Below are 6,000 nucleotides of genomic sequence, written 5' to 3'. Positions count from 1 at the left end.
CCTGCGTTGCATTTACCTAAACACTAGGTCATTGATTAAAAATCAAATTGATATTTTCCTCCTCCTGACTCAGGAGAAGCCGGACATTCTTCTGCTGACTGAAACCTGGATCACCCCTAATTCTCCACCCGACATCCTGGTTTCTCTCCCTCAAGAGTACTACATCTTGTCAGCAGACCGCTCCCCGGGGAAGACAGGGGGCGGAGTCGCGGCCATTATCCTTGAGACCTTTAAGTTTCTCCCAGGAACCGAGAACCTAGTCATCAAATTGGACTCTGAAAGCGGGGCTTTAATATTAGTACTAATATATCGCCCACCCCAATACATGGCCAACTTTCCGGCACTCTTAACTGAACAGCTGGCCTCACATGTAGTCAACTATTCCAAATTTATATTAATTGGGGACTTAAACCTTTGGTTCGACTGCGTGGAACAAGATCCCTACGCTGCCGAGCTCAAAGTTCTACTGGAAGATTTGAACCTGACCCAGCATATTCACCTCCCCACTCATCAGAAAGGTCACAGTTTAGACCAAATTTGGTCACATAACTTGCCGGTTCACTCACTCTCCATTTCTCCCTGTATATGGTCAGACCATCATTTTATCGACTTCTCACTTAGCATAGGAGGTATGACTAAAGCAAGACCACCAACCGCCAAGGAGTTTCGCAAATGGAAATCCATGGATCTTCCGGGATTCTTAGAAACACTACTACTACCCTCCCCTTAATGGCTGAGGATGTAGAACCTAACGAAACTTTGCTATCTAAGTGGCTACTTCAAGCCGCTGACCTCCATGCCCCTACAGTGAAGTTCCCTAATATACGAGGGAAAGACGCACACAAATGGTTCACTGCAGAACTAAAACTATTAAAACTAGGGATCAGACAGAAGGAAAGAAAGTGGAGGGCAAATTATTCGCCTCAAGACAGAGAAATATATTGTTCTGCGAGGAAGCTTTACCAAAAAACTCTGCTCCTACATAAGACCAATTACTTCTCTGCTAAGATCTTGAACTCTACGAATCAGCCCAAAGACATATTCAATATCGTAAATGAGCTCTGTGACGACAACCGGACTGCCCCTTCTATAGCACCCACGCAGGAACTATGTGACTCTATGAATGACTTCTTCCTTGAGAAAATAGCGACCATAAAACGGAGCATCGCCATCCCTCCTAATGCTCCATCCATGGAAGATACTTTCTATAATAAGTCTACTCTTGACGCCTTTCCTCCTATCAACACCAAAACACTGTCCGAATTGATGGTCAGGGTCAAATCAGGGTCTCCAGACGACATTTGTCCATCCTATATCATGAAGGCGGTAGCACAGGCTATTCCTCATAGCATCCTTCCGCTTTTAAATAAATCTTTGGAACAAGGAGGCGGTGCCAAGTAACTTTAAGAAAGCGCTCCTAATCCCCTTGATCAAGAAACCCGGACTGGACCTCTTTGACCCCTCCAGCTACAGACCTATTTCTTTGCTGCCTTTTTTGTCAAAAATACTGGAGGCATATGTCAGGCAGGGTTTCGTCCCTGCCACTCCACAGAGACAGGGATTCTAGCAGTCCAGAACACCTTATACTCCAACGCAGACAGGGACATTCACCAGGCACTCGTACTGCTGGACTTGTCGGCCGCGTTTGACACGGTGGACCATGTTATCTTGGTCAACCGTGTCGAGCAGGCCGGCCTCAGGGGACCCTCACCCGCCCTTGGCTGGTTGAGGTCCTTCATCTCAAACCGTACCCAAGCAGTAAGACTGGGAACTTACACAGCCCTCAAGAAAATCTCTTTGTGTGGTGTGCCTCAGGGCTCGTCCCTATCCCCGCTTCTTTTTAATTTGTATTTGCGCCCCCTGCTTTACTCTTTAAGAGATTACAAGGTCAAAATGTTTAACTACGCCGATGACCTGCAATTGGTGTTTCCTCTGAACTCCCCTGAGGCAGTATCAGAATTCCAACAGGTCATGTGCCATATCCAGAGATGGATGAACCTAAATCACCTGAAGCTTAACCCAGGCAAGACAGAGTTGGTCCTGCCTGGGAAAAGCGAAATCAGCTGGGGCCCACACTTCTAGCCTTCTGACCTGGGAGTCCCCCCGACCAAATCCAATACTGTTAAGAGCCTCGGGGTCACCCTCTGCAGCGATTTATCCCTCAAAGCTCAGATTGGAACGGTCGTATCTTCCAGCTTCTTCCAGCTACGGAAGATTAAGAAAATCTCCCATGTGCTGACTCATTCTGCCCTTATTCTAGCAGTGACTGCTCTAGTCTTATCTCGCCTCGACTATTCCAACAGTCTTTATCTGGGTCTTCCTGTGGGCCAATTGAAGAGGCTTCAATACGTTCAAAACCAGGCTGCTAGACTCATCCTTAATTTACCTAAATGGCACTCTATCAGATCTGGAATGGCCGAACTCCATTGGCTACCTATAGATCAAAGGGCCATTTTTAAAACGGGCTGCATTGTATTTAAGGCTTTGCAAGGGAAAGGCCCGAAATTCATCACCAACATGCTGTGTAAACACAATCCGTCACGTAACCTCAGATCTGCTCACAAAAATCTGCTGACTATCCCCTCAGTCAAGAGGAAACGCCAAGGGGGCAGCTCTTTCCAGTACTTGGCTGCATCCTTATGGAACTCCTTGCCTTCCTCTCTGAGACACAGTGACAATCTGCTTACATTCAGACATGCCTTTAAGACCCTGCTTTTTAGACAGGCATACCCGTAGACTGGCTTTCTCTCTCTGGTCATTCTGTGTTGTGTTATGGTTTCCAAAAGTTCTAGTAGCGCCAAGAAGCCCATGGGCGTACGTGCGCTGTATAAATAAAAATTTAACATAACATTTAACATAGGGGCTAGTGGCAGACAGGGTCTATAAAAGTACCCTAACAGTAGCACAATAATCTGGGAGCTCTTTGGGGGAGCTTTACCTAAATACTCTAAAAAGTGTCTAAAAATAAATTCATCTTTGAAATTTAGGACTACACACTCTCCTGACGGATCTTTTCCCGCAGGGTATCCTTCTTGCCATAGTCAGGAGTTTTGGGAGACTCCTGCAGTTGCCCCCCATTTCATCCAGTTTTTGCGTCAGCCAGTTTAGGACTTTAAACATCAGTTGGGCTGTGGATTCTTGTTGTCCCTCCCTCAGCCATGGTACATTTCCTAGCACCAATACCAGGGGTGTGGCTGCCGGGGGAAGATGTAAGATCTGTGTTCCAGTCACTGTTTGTCCAAGGTTGAGTTTTTCGGGCCTTTGATGCTCGAAGGGGTTAAAACGGCCACCCAACCTGTTCCACATCCCACCCTTATATTTATTTATTTATTTATTTTAGAAGCTTGTAGACCGCACAGCTACCCCCAACGGGGGTGTCCCGGTGCTAAAGACAGCAGCTAGTGAGGTACGGTAAAAACCCAGGGTGATAGCAAGTGGGCTAGATCAGGGAGAAGAGCCAGGTCTTGAGTTTCTTTCGAAACAGTGGCTCTGATTTCAGAAATCTAAGTTCCAGTGGCAGATGATTCCAAAGTCTGGAGGTGGCCACTGCAAAGGCCCTCCCTCCTGTACGCGCAAGGTGAAATCGGGGGCAAGCATTAAGCGAAGATGGTTAGATCTGAGATTCCACGTCGCTTGTGAGATCTTCAGTCTGTGTCTCAGGTAAACAGGGCCTCGACCGTTAAGAGCTCTAAAAGCAATGTTCAGCGATTTGAATTGAATATGTAGTCTCACTGGGAGCCAGTGTAGTTTGATCAGATGAGGTGAGATGGAGTGGCGGTAGGGGATATTGCAGATCAACCTGGCCGCTGAATTCTGTACTGTCTGTAATCGATTGATGAGATACGCCGGGGCTCTAACATACAGACTATTGGCGTAGTCCAAATGGGAAGTTATGAGAGCGTGGACTACTATTTTGCGAGAATCAAGTGGTAGGAAAGGGATAATTTTTTTTATCATGTGCAGCTTTCCGAAACAGGACTTTATTAATTTGGGTTTTGCAGGAGAGGGCTGAGTCAAATTGGAAACCCAGATTGCGGGCAGATTGGACGGGTACAGGGGGAGGATCCAATTCAGTTGGCCAACAGAGGCAAGTGGAGATAGGGGATTTCTGATTAAAAAATAAGACTTCCGTCTTATCCGTGATATGTGGATGCTATATTGAGTTGGTGACTTTGGTGGTTTGTTGCATCCTCTGCACCACATGCATCCACAGCTAAGGAGGAATGGCTGCAGTGACCTACCTGGACTTTATCATCCTTCTAAGTGAAATCAAAAAGGTGTTGTGAAATATGTCATGTGAATTTGTAAAGCAAACTATCACCCGGGGCAGTATCCTGGCACTGAGCAGGTGTGTGCGTCTAGCATTGCCTATAGTAGGTAGGATAAATAAAAAGCCAGATTTTCAGCTTCCAGTGAAATTCAGGGTTTGTTTATCGGCTGTGATGATAAGTTTAGTTATGACGGTTACAGTGGTCCGGTTGAGGGTGGAAGTTGCTTCATAGGGGTGATTTTGTTACAGAAGCATTCTGATTTTGTTGCAAAGGCATTGTGAAGGGGTGATTTTGCTTGAGGTCGCAGGAGGAGCGCTGAAATCTTTGATGATGGCAAAGATTTCCTTGCTGCGCTTAGTGCTAGCATCAATGCAACCCACAAGAGTGGTGCACTTGGCATTCCGTATCTGCTGGCGGAAGCATCTTATGGCTGATTTGAAGAAGTCTTTATCTCTGGTGTCTAACTTATTCTGCATTTGTGCTCCAGTTGCTTGCAGTGGTGTTTCATCAGCCTGAGTTCCTCTGTGTACCAGCTGACCAGGGGGTCGGTTTCTTGCTGTTGATTTGCACTTGAGAGGAGGCAGGGCATCGTCGCTTCCGGTGATTTAGCTGTTTAGATTTTTGATGGTTTTCAGCAAGTCGCTGGTTTACTCGAGCCAGTTCTCATTGGGGACAAAGCCCACTCCTCTTCTGAGATGGTTTTCCAGTTGTGACAGGCACTTCGAGTGGAGGTTAGTCTCTGATGGTGGGATGAGTATGCTGAAACTAACAAGGGCCGGTCTGTCCAGGTTATAGTTACTGGCTTGTCCACTGTGATGTTGCTGATTGAGGAGAACATTGGGTCCAATAGGTGTCTGGCAGTGTGTGGGTGGATTTGGTAACATGCTGGTGGAGGCCTAGGTGTCCCAGGTTTTCTTGCAGGGCTGTAGAGTTTGGGTCAATGCTGTCTTCTAGGTGAAAATTAAGATCTTGTAGATGGATAAAGGTTCTGGCATTAATGATGATGGGTGCGATGAAGTCAGTGATTTCTCTGGCTAAATTAGTTTGGGGTCCTGGTGATCTGTGTATGAGGGTTCTTCCCAGGAAGAAGTTGGCTCTGATGAGCAGCTTGAATGTGAAATGTTCCATGTAGCTGGTTGGGGTATCCGTGTAAATGATGCAGCTGATGGTACCATTGAATAGGATGGCAACTCCACCTCTGGGCTTGAGCTGATGGCCTTGCCCAGTGTTCTCTAAAGTCTGAAGGGCCAGATACATAACAGATTTTAAGATAACTATTATATGTATGTAAATGGGGATATGCAAACAATCTGGCAAGGATCTAGCCCTCCAGGAGCGAATTTGGAGACCCTAGTCATGCCCAATTATCTTGCAGCTGGCAGAGATGGCTGTGGCAATGTCCTTGCCAAGGCTCAGCTTAGCCATGCTTCCTTGAGAAAGAGGAGAAAGAGCAGGTCCGGAGCATGGCCGTGCAGTAAGTCTCATATCTCTGTGGCATGTTAAATGAGTGAGTAGTGTTGATTAGCATGTATGTGTGTGTTATGCATTGTTTGGATGGTGTTTCTTCTGTGCGAGTATGAGCAGGTGTGGTGCTGGTTGCAGTTGATGCGTCAGTGGTAGGTGTAGGGTGCAGGAGAGTGCATGAGAACTTGTAAGAGTCATGTGTGAACACTCCTCCCAATGTTGTGTGATACAGTGTGGTAGCAGGGCAGCATGCAGAGGCTAAGAG

Source organism: Lissotriton vulgaris, chromosome 1_1, assembly GCF_964263255.1.
Source record: "Lissotriton vulgaris chromosome 1_1, aLisVul1.2, whole genome shotgun sequence".
NCBI classification, from domain to species: Eukaryota; Metazoa; Chordata; class Amphibia; order Caudata; family Salamandridae; genus Lissotriton; species Lissotriton vulgaris.
Note: the sequence above shows the minus strand (reverse complement) of the source record.